We start from the raw sequence: 15,181 nt of genomic DNA, 5'->3' as shown, positions 1-15,181 counted from the left end.
CCGATGATCATGTGGTCTTCTTCTTTGTAAGCCGTCGGATCTAGCCTCTCCAGCATCGACAACATCCTGCCTTCAGATATGAAGGTACAAAGGATCCTACCTGATTGTCACCAGAAGCGATGGCTCACTCTGAGGTAGTTAGAAGATGTTGTTGAGTACTCGACAACTTTGACAAGTCTTTAAAGTTGCCAACACTCTTCTGGGCAAAGAATCCACCTGAGAATGCCTGGGTAAATGTTTGAGAAACACTGCCGAGTAGTTAAAGTTTTTTATCTTCTGATGAATCATTGCCACTTTTGCAGAAAAACTACAAGACATGGTATTGTATGCCTCCAACTTCAGTGGATGCTGCTTCTAATGATAGTAAGAAACGGAAGGCCACTCCTGGAGCTTTGTTGCGGAGGAAGATACCCCGTATCGATGCTGGCCAGTAAGAATATAATATTCTTTTAATTAGATCCTGTTTGCCTCAGCTTTCTTATTGCAAATTTTGCTTGGCTGGGATTCAATATCTTCCATCCCAAGAGAAGGATCAGATCCAGGATTTTCATAACTGGATGGAGAGTAGTCTAGAAACAAGTACTCGATCCACCCCTGAGTCTCCAATAATTGGGTTGATTGAGAACTGGACTGTTCTCTCCCCGAATATGGACATGCCTGAAATGTCAAAGGAGCCGGCTCTTGAGGTACCCGCACCTACTCCTTCTGCAACTACTCAAGGTACTTCAAGTGCTGCTGGAGTTAGCAGTGATAAAGCTGAAGGGTCGAAGAATCCCACTGTTCGACTAGTACCCTTTCAGTCTATGCCACAATCTACCCAGGAGGAGTTGGGTAAAGAGCTTTTTGACAATCCGTTATTGTCTGTGGACAATGTGAAAAAGCTTGCCGATTACATGCAATGGTGCTTTAAGTATACCAAGGTAATCCTTCTGCTGCTGCTTGACTTTGTCGAGTAGTTGATGATATCTGATCAATTTTGCCCTGTGTATTATAGGATGTTGCCAATCGGTCTTTCTTAAAGTCTCATGCTTTATATAAGACCGTCGACAATCAGAAAACCTTGGAGCAGCAGAATGCCCTGATCGCCATACGACTAGATGAATCCCTTGCTGCTCGAAACAAGCTGTATGAAGCAAACTGAAAGCATCATCTAGAACTTTGTGACATGAAGCGGCAGATCAAGAGTCTTGAAGAAGAGAAATCAAAGCTCCAAGAAGATAAGTCAAAGCTTCAAGAACAGATGCAGATCGCTCAAGCTTGTGAGTATTTAATATTTTGTCTTGATATTGCTTTGCCAATGATAATCATTGAAACATCCTTCTATCAGGTTCTCCAAGTGACCATATTCGACTTGTAGTAGCAGCTCAAGTCATTGTGGATGTGGTAGATTCTGAAGAGGGGTCGTCGAGTAGCAAGTCCTTGGTAGAGCGTCTAGAAGAGGCTCCCAATAAGGTCTTTGACGTCATGACGGCTACCTCCAAGAATTATCTGACCCACATGATTGGAGTTGTCAAGTCTTACTTGCCTCAATTTAATTTAGCTCCCATAGCCAAAGGAATAACTCCCGATTGCTCTGATGAGAAATTCCAGGACTATTGTAAAGAATCAGAAGTAATCGCTGAGGAAATTCTGAAGAACTTAGCAGAATAAACTGCTTGTAATAACTCTTGTAATCTTCCGTAAGATCTTGTCTTTGTAGATATAGTTTTTATCCTGTTGGTGTGTCTTCAGAAGTATGATCTGATACCGTAGGATGAGTACAAACTACTCGATCAATCGAATAGAATGTTCACATGGAGTAGTCTCTATAGTTGATCAGTTTGGGTGAATCCCGTCGGATTACCCAGATCGCAAGACTATAAAGATATCCATAAACTACTTGAGCAAGCGAGTAGTGTGTCCTGACCAAGGACTGGAGTACTTTCTAAGAAAGATCTGTTAAGATGAACCCCGTCGAGTTATCCAAGATGAAACCCTCTTAGAAATATCTAATACCTATTCGAGCTTGCGAATAGGGTGTCTAACTTATAGACTGGAGTAACTACTAAGATTGACCAGTTAGGATGAACCCCGTCGGGTTACCCCAGAAGGACAAAATTGAGTAGTATCCATAACATACTCGAGCAAGCGAGTAGTTTTGCCTTTGACACAAGGCTGGAGTTCCTTATAGTTGACCTGTTAGGATGAACTCAGTCGAGTTACCCAAGATGGACAAACTAGTAAAGGTATCCATATACCTTCTCGAGCTAGGCGAGTAGGTTGTGCCCTTATACCGAGGACAAGGATGTGGCTTGTATAGTAATCCCGATGGAAAACTGTGTAAGCTATCCTGAGCAGGTGATGCTGTAAGATTAAATACTGCATTTAACATAGTTGATATGCTAGTAAAGAACCCTTGCTTTATTAAAGAAGTCAACTGACATCACCATATTGCTTGGATCAAGGATAGAATTTGCACAAGTGCTCAATATTCTAGGAATTGGGTACCTCATTGCCATCTGCATCAGTGATTCTATATGATCCGGGTCTTGTAACCTTAGTTACGATGAAAGGACCCTCCCATCTAGAATTTAGCTTGTGCAATCCTCTCTCATCTTGAATCCTTCGTAGTACTAGATCTCCAACGTTGAAAGATCTTTGCTGGACATTACGATCATGATAGCGTCTGACTCCTTGAAGATATCTAGCCGATTGGGTCAAAGCATTGATTCTGGCTTCTTTGACTGAATCTAACTCAAGTTGTCAGGCTTCATCTGCTTCTCCTTCTTGATAGGCTTCTACTCTTGGAGATTTCCACATGATATATGCGGGTAGTATAGCCTCTGACCCATAAGTGAGGAAGAAAAGAGACTGTCCATGTGACAATCCAGTTTTTATGGGCTAAAATCATCTAGTTAAAAATATAGCTTTTGTCTTTGTTTAAAAATTTAAACCATGATTTTGGTAGCAAGGGTATTTTTCGAAATTTTAGAAAAGGTGCAAAGTCCTTTTTATCAAATAGTTTTGCAAAATGCAAAGTTTTAAAATTTATGAGGAGTTAAAATGCATATTTTGTTTTCACTTTTTACCCTCATAAAAAGACATATTTATGTCTAGGGCTACCCTTGCAATTTTAAAACATAAGCTGCATTGTTTTGCATTTAAAAGCATTGACGGATTTCAAAATAATTTCAAAACCATTGATCTAGTGAATTTTTGCACATTGAAAAACTACACAACTTTCATGTAGAACACTTTTTCATTTGAGCCCTAAAACAGCAGGAAATTTTATGTTTACAGAAAACCCCCTAACTTCTTTTCTTTTTGCATCTGGGTCCTCCCAATGTATTCCTTTCTTCTTCCTCGGTCTGCCGAAACAGGGGCGCCGCCTCCTCGCCACCGTTTGGCCGCCGTCGGTCTCTCCCGCCCCTGGCTTGCTGTCTAGCCTCGCCACCTGGCCCCCTCTCACTCTCACTGGCCCCATTTTTCCCCTTGTGCTGACCGCCCATAAGCCTGCCACGCCGCACCATCTGCCCCGCCGCTCGATCCAAACCACCGGCGAGCCCGGTCTCTCTACACCGCACCCTGGATGACTACTCCGCTGCAGGGAGCTCGCCCACAGCTCGAAGGAGCTTATCCTCCTCCCTCTCTGCCTATAAATAGCCCCACTGACCATCCCTTTCATCACACATCACCACCGCCCGCCATTGCCACCCAAGCTCGGAGCTCATCGCGGAACATGTCCCTCCACCCCATATTGATCCAAATCAACCTCATCTAGAGCTTGTTCTCAGTCCTATGGAGCTTCTAGACCAGGCCATACCACTCAGTTGCCACCACAACGCCGCCGCCACGGCACAACCTCGCCGCCGGCCACCTGCTCCCGTGGAGCTGCCTCTCCTCCCTTGTATTGCCCTAAACAAGCAACCTACTAGCTTCGTCTTGCCTCAGTGAAGCTCCCACGCTTGACCATCCCCACCTGCCTCGCCGGAGCGCCACCTCCACTGACACCGACCTCCGCCGGCCGTCTGCTCCCGTCGCGCCGCCACCCCGGGCCCTCTCTGCCCCAACTGAAACCCCTAGGAGGTGTGCATGAGCCCCCTCCCTCTTTTCGCCAACTTGCCCCCACCGCTGGCGAGCCCCCTCACCGGGAAAACGGCCAGCTGCCGTTCCTCTGTTTCCCCAATCCGGCCAAGGGCTGATTTGCAAGACCCCAGTTTATTCCAAGGGGTTTTCTGCGAATCTAGGGACCTAAAGTTAATTTCTAGTTTTGCTGTGATGAGTCCGGCCCAGGTGGGATTGGATGAAAAGCCCGACACACAGATCCGGATTCCCTGAATCCCGCAATCTTAGCACCGGCATCCGAAATTACGACGCACCGATCCGGCCTACAACGCCACTAGGGCCTCTTGTTGTGCCTCGGCAATCTTAGCACCGCACTCCGGCGCACCCACTCAGGAAAAGGCCCATCGCCCCAAAAGACTAGTTCATTAGGGGAAGGGTGGCTCTCCCTTTTAAGGTGGTTTCCTCCTACCAAGCTAAGCAAGGTGGGATTATTCAGAGGCTCACACGGTCGCCGCGCGACTACAACTGGGCCACTTTTTGCCCATTTTTGTTGCATCTTTGCTAGCGGGTATTAGTGGAGGATGACATCAACATTCCCACCTCCTTAACAAGGGCCCAGCTCTGATACCAAATGATGAGTCCGGCCGAGGTGGGATTGGATGAAAAGCCCGACACACCGATCCGGATTTCCCGAATCCCGCAATCTTAGCACCGGCATCCGAAATTGCGACACACCAATCCGGCCTTCAACGCCACTAGGGCCTCTTGTTGTGCCTCGGCAATCTTAGCACCGTACTCCGGCGCACCCACTCAGGAAAAGGCCCAATCGCCCCAAAAGACTAGTCCAATAGGGGAAGGGTGGCTCTCCCTTTTAAGGTGGCTTCCTCCTCCCAAGCTAAGCAAGGTGGGATTATTCAGAGGCTCACACGGTTGCCGCGCGACTACAACTGGGCCACTTTTGGCCCATTTTTGTTGCATCTTTGCCAGCGGGTATTAGTGGAGGATGTCCTCAACATTCCCACCTCATTAACAAGGGCCCAACTCTGATACCAAATGATGAGTCCGGCCGAGGTGGGATTGGATGAAAAGCCCGACACACCGATCCGGATTTCCCGAATCCCGCAATCTTAGCACCGGCATCCGAAATTGCGACGCACCAATCCAGCCTTCAACACCACTAGGGCCTCTTGTTGTGCCTCGGCAATCTTAGCACCGCACTCCGGCGCACCCACTCAGGAGAAGGCCAAATCGCCCCAAAAGACTAGTCAAATAGGGGAAGGGTGGCTCTCCCTTTTAAGGTGGCTTCCTCCTCCCAAGCTAAGCAAGGTGGGATTATTTAGAGGCTCACACGGTCGCCACGCGACTACAACTGGGCCACTTTTGGCCTATTTTTGTTGCGTCTTTGCCAGCGGGTATTAGTGGAGGATGTCCTCAACATTCCCATCTTGCTATTGATCATGGTATTATCAGTTGGTATTCAGAGACAGGTTGTTCACGGTACTTTTAAACTTATTTCTATTGATCTGTGATGGATCAACTTGATTTGCTCGATGAAATGAAATTTATGCCAAAGCTATCATTTGCAACAACTCCTGGTGAATACTTTGCTTGGCTAGATGCCATGGAGAATTTTTTTGAGGGTCGTGGATTTAATTCAGTTGCAAAGATGTATTATGCAGAAGAGACATTTGCTGCAGATGTTTTGCAACGGTGGCTTCATGTGGATGAACCTTGTCGGACATGGTTAGATATGACATTTGTGTTGCGACGACGATTTGTTTTTTCACCTGATGCAATAAAAAGAGCTATCAAGTCAATTGATAGTTCTACAGAAATACACAAAGAAGCTTCTCAGTTGTTAAAGGTTGAAGTGCCCCAACAGACAATTATACATGAGAGTAGTGATTCTTTAGCATCCGAACTGCATTCTTCTGCCTCATGTGATACTCAGTCTGATCATAAAATTGATGATCAAGGTGATATGTCGGATGGATTATCTATGATGGCACGAGAAGTACATAGTGATGGTACTATAGTTGGTGTGCCGGGGCAGCGATCCAATATTTTTTCAATCTGAGTGCAAAATTCAAGACAAAGTATGCAAATTGATTATTGATGGTGGCAGTTTTACTAATGCAATTAGTTTAGAATTGGTTAATGCATTGTCCTTGTCCACGTGGAGGCTTTCAACACCACATTATATGCGGTGGATGAATGAAAGTGGTACTCTAAAAATTACTCACAAGGCTAGAGTTAAATTTTCCATTGGAAATTATATGGATATAGTAGACTGTGATGTTGCGCCGATGAATGCATGTCATTTATTGTTGAGTAGACCATGGCAGTTTTGATCTTGATGCTACTCATGCTGGTCGTTCCAATAATTATTCATTTGTGCACAAGGGAGTTAATCATGTACTCAAACCAATGGCAGGAAGTGCTATTAAAGCTGACATTTTTCCTTCTGTGAAAGTGAAGAAAAAGGTTGCTACAATTACCTCAAAGCCGAGGACGGCTTTGCTTCAAGAGGGAGAGAATAATGTGGCATTAAGTGCTCAAATTGTTGCTTGTGACAGCTCAAGCAAGGTTCTGAACCCCAAAGTTGTATCTGCTAGCACTTTTGATGATATTTCAAATGAGGTCTCTGATAAAGCTCAATTAGTTAATACTCAGTTACATGATCCTCCTTTGCAAATTGCCTCTGTTATTGGTGAAATTGCCCCAGCCGCTGGTGCATTGAAAGTGGGTGAACAAGAATATTCATCTTTGGTTATGTCAAGCAAATATCCTTTCAATAATGAAACATCGAATGGCCATGACAATGTTGGTATTCCTGCAAGCAACTGCTCAGAAGTGGTTGATTTTAACTCAAAGCCGAGGACGGCTTTGTTTCAACAAGGAGAGGATGATGAGCACATGGCTCCTCAAATTATTCAGCTTGGGTCATTCATATTTGATGCAAATAAAAATATTATTATGAAAGAGGGAGTTCTAGCTAATACCTAGCTAATCTGCAACTATGGAGACCAAGATTATTTTTCAAGGAAATAATTTGCACAACAAGATTGAAGAAAAGAAAGAACCAGGAAAAGAAGCCATGGTAATTTCTTATTCAGATCAAGGGGGAGGTTAATAAATATTCGCATGCAGCTGAAATATTATAATATTTCAAGACCTACAAGTTATATTAGGTGAGCGTGATGCACTTGCAAGGTTGCCGATTATTTTAATATTTCCATATTGGTTAGTTAGTCTTGGGTTGGTTAGTGTTAATTAGCATGTCACGTCTTCCTGCTCGAGTCGGAGGTCCAAGTGCCTGCGTGCACTTAAAATAGGGCAGCTTCCCTTGTAAACGGGCACTACCGGACTCGCGTACTTTGCCAATTTGCCGAGTGCCAAGCCGCACTCGGCAAAAAAAGTTGAAACGGGATGGACGAATAGGCGAACGGGGTGAACGGGACGGCCGAACGGGACGGAGACGAAAACTTTGCCGAGTGCCAGACGCGTGGCACTCGGCAAAGATTCAAACTTCGCCGAGTGCCAAGCTGGCAGCACTCGGCGAAGTTTCGAGCTTTGCCGAGTGCTGCCACACTGGCACTCGGCGAAGTTTTGCTCTTTGACGAGTGCCACGCGTCTGGCACTCGGCAAAGTTTCAAACTTCGCCGAGTGCCTAAGTAAATGCACTCGGCGAAGCATTTTTCTAGTAAATAGAAAAATAGTTGCTTTGCCGAGTGTTTGGGTAAAAACACTCGGCAAAGCGTGCTGCTTTTTTATTTATTGTGTAATAACCACATTCATCATCACAAATACAGCATATATACATTCCAGACATTTAATACAGCATATATAAGGCACGTCCATCACAAATATCACATAATAACACAAGTATCTCACGCTACATCGCACGAATATCACAAATAACACAAGTCCAACATCGATGCCATAATTTTAACGTTCAACAAGCACAAGTCCAACAAATTAAACAAGTCTAGTCCAACAAGCACAAGTCTGTAGAACAAATACCATGAACAACTCTAAATCAGCTAGGTGGCCACTGCGCCGCCGCCGGTGCCGGTGAATTCTCGTCCGGAGGCTCATTTGACCCCCCAATCGACTGATTCTGCAAAAAAAATGGACATAGGATTACATCTTGAGAAAATTGTTAGAGTTCATGTCCCTCTTGATAGTATGACATTCCTAAACTCAATTTGAAAAGATAAAATATTAAATGAATAGCCGCTTTTCAACTTTCATATCCTTGACTTAGCTCATGTATATATCAGCTGTGATACCTTCTAATCATTCTTATTAAAGCCTATGTCATTAATCAACCAACCACTAAGTGAGTCTAGATGTTCTTTCAGATATAGCACATGATATATTGACATAAAGTATCTCAAAATTTGAATATGTATGTGCAAGCAAAGTAAATCTATATATCATACTCACATGAGTGCCTGTAGCACCAGATGGAGGAAAGATAGAAGGAAGGCCTAGCGGTGGCAGCGGTGGTGGAGCCCAGGGCATCGTTGGTGGTGGTTGATAGTTGATTGTCGTGCCAAGGCCTTGGAGGTATGAGAACATGGTCTGCATCTGTTGTTGCGTGGCCTGTCGCTCAGCAAGAAGCGCCTGCTCCATCCTCTGCCGCTCCTGCATTCGCTCTTCCTGCCACCTGCGCTCTTGCTCCTGCCTTAGCGTCTGCTCCTCCTCCAGCCTCGCCTCGATCTCCTCCCGCCTCTTCGTCTCTTCGTACATCCAGGCCTATAAGATTTCACCCAAATGTTACAATGCAAACAAAAGATAACTAAAAGCAACGAACGACAAATGGAGTAGAAATAACCTGGATTGCACGCACGCTGGCCACTGAAGTCTCAGGCCATGGGCGTATTGGCAGGGTCGAGTCGGTGGTCCTTGCTCGAAGCTAGGAGAGAGTCGGCATACTGGCTATGTCGACAAGGCTGTTGGCGATCCCGTAACGGCCGTGCTTCTTCCCTCCTCCTGCCCTCATGATGGCTTCTCCAGAAAGGGGATGGGTGGCCGGATCCCATGTGTCCCCATGGAGCGCCTTTCCCATCTCCGTGTACTTAGTGATGCGCATGTGGATGCTAGGGTTGCTGTACGCCTCGGGTGGATCCGCCGGGTTGTAGGAGATGTTGGACGTCGCCCTGCCCTTGTGCGCCATACAGTATGCCTGGAAGTCGTTGCATTCCTGGTCTTCATGTGACTCCGACTGCAAGCAAAGCAAAATAATACAATGATTAGTGAGAATGCAGAATTTAGAGTTTGAAAGTACCAAAAAGTGTAATGACTTACCCAAACATCCATGTACTCGGGAAGGCCTCGGCTGCCTTGATGGTGTGGCGCACCTTGCATCAACAAGCGGCGCTCCCGGCATAAGTTGTGCCGCTGAATCCACTCCTCGCTAAGCCACCTGTCCACCATCATTTCCTAGCACGCGCCCTTGCCGGCGCACCAGTTCGGAGGCACCTACACGTAATGGAAGCAAAGTGGATGACATTTCCGAAAATGAAATTCAAAAGAAATGAGTAGTGATTTCGTCATTTACCCTCAAGTATTGTTCCCGCGTGAGGAACATATTTCTTGCTACGTCCTTGCCGACCTTCCTTTTTTCCACATCGGCGCAGTAGGTAATTACGGCCTGAACACGCGCCTCGTAGTGCATGTCCTTCACTAGTTTGTGACATGCTGTGTCAGCCACCTGAGCCGCTATGGCCTCATATCCTGGCTCGCACCTGTAGAAATCCTGCATATAGACTCGATAATTGCAGTCAATATTCAAAGAGTTTCAAATATATGGTAACTATTCACCAATATAGTGCGACGACTTACCCAGAATTCTCCCACCACCCGTCTCGCCTTGTTGCTGAAGGACCTCCCTTCCCGATCTTCTGCATCTGGGACGGCGATGTAGTGGTCCCACGTGTATGCCGGCTCCAGGATCCCGTCATGCATCACCAGCCCAGGGAAGAGCTCCCTGCATAGGGTTCCCAAAATGCCGTTGGGCTTCCTTTTGTGGGCACCCGCCTGCACGCGCATCCAATACCTGTAAAAGTGTATAACAAAAAAGTATTAGTGTCTTGTCATTTTGAACATATGAATTGAAAAATAAATGCCATTGTGCATAACATAAAGTATTACCTGTCTGGTACCGGTCGAATCATCGTGCGTCTCACAAGAGGTATCGGCCGCTGCGGCAGTTGCGACGGTCCTCGCAACCACACCGCCCTCGTATCTCCTGCTGCCTCCTCCTCCTCCTCCTCCTGGTCCTCCTCCTCCTGTCTTGGCTCCTCCTGCTCCTCCTGCTCCCGCTCCTGCTCCTCCTGCTCCCGCTCCTCCTCCTCGTCCTCCTCCTCCGCCGCCGCCGTCGTCAAATCTGGAGGTGTCCTCTCCCTCCTGCTCCTTCTCATCCTCCCCTGGCCTCCACCACCTGTCTTACCTCCTCTCGTTCTCCCTAGACCTCAATAACATGAATATACTTTTTCCATTAATTATCCACGAATTGCACTACATTTTGTAGTTCAAATTTGAATTATCCACAAAATACGCTTTTAATGAAATAAATAATGTAAATATGGTAAACTTCAAGGATAATTTACCAAAATTATATATGATGTCCATCACATACTATAATAACAGAGAAAAAAGTTTGGAGGGTAAATGAAAATATTTTTCTCTCACTTTGCCGAGAGCCAAAAAAGACACTCGGCAAAGGTGACTGGATGCCGAGTGCCAGCATAATGCACTCGGCATTGACAGAACGTTGCCGAGTGTCCCATGGACGGCACTCGGCAACTAGTAACTGTAACGGACGTGGTAACTGGTACCGGTCGGAGTAACGGAGTAACGGTCATGGTAACAGTCGTGTGCGGTGCACGTGACATTGTTTGCCGATTGTTTACTGTCAGGCACTCGGCAAAGCTGGGTTTGCCGAGTGTCCCGTAGCCGGCATTCGGCAAACAATAATGGCCTGAACGCCACCCCACGGGAACGGGAGCGTGCAGGGCACGTGAGGATGTTTGCCGAGTGTCTCATCAGAGGCACTCGGCAAAGATTGATTTTGCCGAGTGTCGGATGAGCGGCACTCGGCAAACATTAATTTTGCCGAGTGTCAGGTTTTTGCCGAGGGCTTTTTGTGAAGCACTCGGCAAATGTAAACTCTGCCGAGTGCTCGATATTATGCACTCGGCAAAGTCTCTGGCACTCGGCATACGTGTTGTTTCCGGTAGTGGGGATTAGATTGGATTTTATTTGTGTCTCTCATCTAGGGTTTCTCCTACCAACAGCGACACGCCGTCCGATCTCATCTACCTTACCGATTCTTCTGGATCATGATTGGGAGCGTGATCAGGATTGTTTTCTGGGTGCGCTGCTCTGGATTCTTCAGTGGATCCCCATCTTCTGATCGTGGTTTGTCGTGGCAGTGGGTGGAAGAATTATCTAGAGTTTGGTTTGCATCATCTACTCTGTAAGCTGATCCCTATATCAATATTATTTCTACAATTGGAGTTTGATTAGTCGGAAGATCATCGGGATTTGTTTCAATTATTATCTGTGCTATTTACTACTTGTCTTGGCGGCTTGATTGAATGGAATTATTTCATCGATCTGGATTATCTTATTTGCATTGGCCAAATTCATCATTATAATATATATCCTATTGTGAGATTTGGAGCTGCTACGTTGATTGCCTAGTGTGAGCAGACTGACATTGTTTTGTCTGTCGATTGGTGCCTGCTACGGGCCATCCCTGCTGCTATCTTTTTCAGACTGTTCCTATTGCTAATTAATCTCGACATTTCAGAATTAGAGAACAGCTGGCTACTCTCCGGGAGCATATATAATTGTTGGTTGCTGTTACTGTTCATTTATATTTAATAAGATCAGCTAGAATATTTGTCGTGAGGCACAGGTGATAGTGATTATATAACAGCTACTTTCTGGCAATAAGAACTTTCTGGCGATAAGAAAATAATCAGAGAAGCTAATTTTTTGTGATCTTGTACCGTGAAAGATTTGGGCAAAATTATTTGGACAGCGTAGCCGTGTCCTTATCATGTTGTTACCCTTTTTGCAGTGAACTTTGAAAATTCATAATAATTTGTAGAAAAATCATAAATTAGCAAATAAATATTTTTTGGAATCCATATTAAAATCTCTACCATGTGGAATCATAATATGACATGTTTTATTTATAAATTGTTTCTGCAAAAATAGATTTATGTTTAACAGTATTTTAATACTAGTTGTTCTTATCTTTTAAATAATTGATGTTTACAACCATGTTATGCTATGAATTTTTTATAGTAGCAAGTATATATGATGCTAGTATTAATGTAAAAATTTTGGTCTTAATACTTGAATTTTGCTTGTTATTTCATGTGTTTTATTAAAAATACTAAGAAATTCATGCTTTATTTATATTTCATGCACCAATAATGTGTTGTTTGAGAATTTTGAACCATGTGTTGTTCATGCTATGAGTAGGACTGTATAAATGTTATAGGACCAATGCTAGCTTCGAGCATGAGTTCTTAAATATTTTGATATATAATGCTTGATCCATGTTTATTTTGTAAAACTTGTTCCTGTTAATTTTTGTAGTTGAAATCTTTATGCTAACCTCTACTAGCCATGTGAATGTAATCATGTTGCTTTAGTTAGTTAATTTTGTAAAGAACCACTCCACAATGTCTGTTATGTTTAGGTTAATATAATTAAATGATTGCCTTAAGGTCTAAGTTATTTGACTTTTGAATTCAAACTCTGGATTTGATTGAGACCACTTTTTGTTGCCTAGAGTAGCCAACCTTGTTAGTTTATGGAATTTATTATATTCTCTTTTACTCCATAGATGACTGCCCAGTAAGTAGAAAGTGAAATGATTGTTTCCTTGACTTGAGTTTTATTGAAAATCAACTTTTTAGTGAAGGAAGCTATACTCAATCACTTCACTAATTTCAATTACTGCATTGCATATAGAAATAATATCGCTAGTCAACGGAACATATGAATTTATCCAGGATCCAGACAGGGATATTTCTGAAACCCAAGCCAACGTTGTGGAATTAACTGAAGCCCCGAACTCTAATTCGGAAGAATCAAACTTCACTGACTTTATAGACGTCACTAAAGGCAAGCCCTGGTGCATAATCCTATTATTTTATGCAACTAATTACCATTTACTTGTGCATTTATGTTATTGGAGTTGAATGAAAACCTAGATGCATAATCTTATGCACCTATTGTTTGAACACTAGAAATAGAGTTCGACTAGATGCTATGCTAATAGGACCGATAAAAGTCGGGTGATTTCCTGTCACTCGCGAGATTTATAGGTGTTGATTGTTTACTTTATGCAATCACTGTAAGGACCATGGACGGATTTGGTCAACCGCTTCATCTGAAATCCATCTGTGTTGATAAAATCTGCTAAGGCCGCAGTGTGTGGTAGCGGTGGTTAAACATTTGAAAGTACTAGCCACATGCCGTAAATATGGTACGCGGTAAGCCTAGTAACTTCTCGGCTCGGCAAGTGGACATACCTCCCACTCTCTCGTAGAGATAGGAAGTTAAATAAAGATGAAAGTTATATTAAGTTGCGCAACACTACGACTATGAAGGATGAGGTAGAGTGCCCTATAGTCAGGGGAGAGTGGCACTGCTCCATAAACCGGAATGAGAAGCCAAAGATTGCTTTGGAGTGACTCGACGGTGCTCCAAGTGTGTGTGTTAGGTTTATCCTTGCAAGGTTTGAAATTCGATTCGGAATCGTCCGCCTCTCACGAAGATTGAGACTGCTTAATCCCTTTACTGCATAGAGTAAGAAGTTGAACAATGATGATTTCAATATGGTTGAATGCAAATAATAATTCTACCATGCTTGTTTAGATAGGTGCAAATTTAGAATGGTTAATGAAACTAGAACCTGAAGCTAAAATTTGAAATTAAGGATATATTTTTAGTTGCTTTTCAGCAAAAGTAAACCCCGAGCTTTCACAAGCCTTTGCATGTCTAGTTAAAGGGATATTTTATACCCTTCTTCGGGTCTGCCTTGCTGAGTATTAGTATGCTCAGTCTTGCTTGTGACTTTGTTTTCAGGTATTCATTGGGATATTTGATGAGATTGACATCATGTACGGGCTTCATCGTGATGTCATAAATCGTCGCTAGTTATCATTTTCTTTTCTGTTGTTTATAAACTCTGAAGAACTTATCTACTTTAAATTTTTGAGGTATCCATTTGAATTCTCAAACTTAGTTTATAATAAATTTTATTATTATAGTTATATTGTTGTTATTGTAATCTTTGGACTCACCTTCGCGTGAGGTATGTTGTTTCGATCCGAAATTCAGTGGTTTTATCGGGATTTTACCCAACAGACTGTCAAATTATTCTGTCTTAAGTGCGTATTAACCATTTTAGTGATAATAATGGTGGTTTATGCATTTAATCCAGATTAATTGTGGCGGTTCTGCCACAGCTGGTATCAGAGCCGAAACATACACAGAGGTACTATGAACCTTAAAAACTATTTTTGGAATAAAAGATGTGCTCAACAAAGTATTTATAAAAAAGTACGTTGGATTTGTTAAGGATTATGCTTAGATCGTAAAGCCCTAGGGTGATGATCTTATGGGTTTTATAAGGTGGCTATCAAATATATATATGTTATGTGTTTTCTACAGGTACACTAACCAGGATTCGATAGGTTAAGGACGATTAGGATCTATGGACTAGATATTAAAGGGAGAGACGTATTTATATTTCCACCGAAACTAACCACGTAAAGCCAAATGTATTGGCAGTCATTTTTAGTTGTGAGGATGATAGGACGTGCATGCATTGTTGCATTTGAATGCTTTGTTTCTTGTTTAAGTTAGTAAATATTTTGAATATCTTTTTAAGGATCTTTAGAGTGCTTTATTTTGTCTGATTGGTTAGTGAGAATTTGGTGAGTGTCTTGCTTTAAAACCTCAAGTTTGTTGACCTTGGGAAAGGTAAACTACTTGAGTTAACTAGAGTTTTGTATCCTTGATCTTTTGTTCAAGGAGTTTCAAATGATCAACTAGCCTTGTTTATAGTTTTATCATTTCTGGATTCTTTGAAACCCTATGT

The 15,181-nt window shown here is 43.4% G+C and overlaps 1 long non-coding RNA gene across 1 annotated transcript; it reads right to left on the bottom strand.

Annotated features, from left to right (window-relative positions):
• Window positions 1-9,199: 9,199 nt before the first annotated feature.
• On the bottom strand, window positions 9,200-10,080 carry LOC120671944. Its single transcript, XR_005673913.1, has 3 exons — window positions 9,611-10,080; window positions 9,358-9,531; window positions 9,200-9,274 (listed from the first exon to the last, which is right to left on the bottom strand). It is a non-coding gene; the product is annotated as an uncharacterized LOC120671944 (long non-coding RNA).
• Between the last annotated feature and the right edge of the window lie 5,101 nt (window positions 10,081-15,181).

Source organism: Panicum virgatum, chromosome 5N (genome assembly GCF_016808335.1).
Source record: "Panicum virgatum strain AP13 chromosome 5N, P.virgatum_v5, whole genome shotgun sequence".
Classification (NCBI taxonomy): domain Eukaryota; kingdom Viridiplantae; phylum Streptophyta; class Magnoliopsida; order Poales; family Poaceae; genus Panicum; species Panicum virgatum.
The sequence above is the reverse complement of the archived record's forward strand: the minus strand, read 5'-3'. Positions and strand labels throughout refer to the sequence as shown.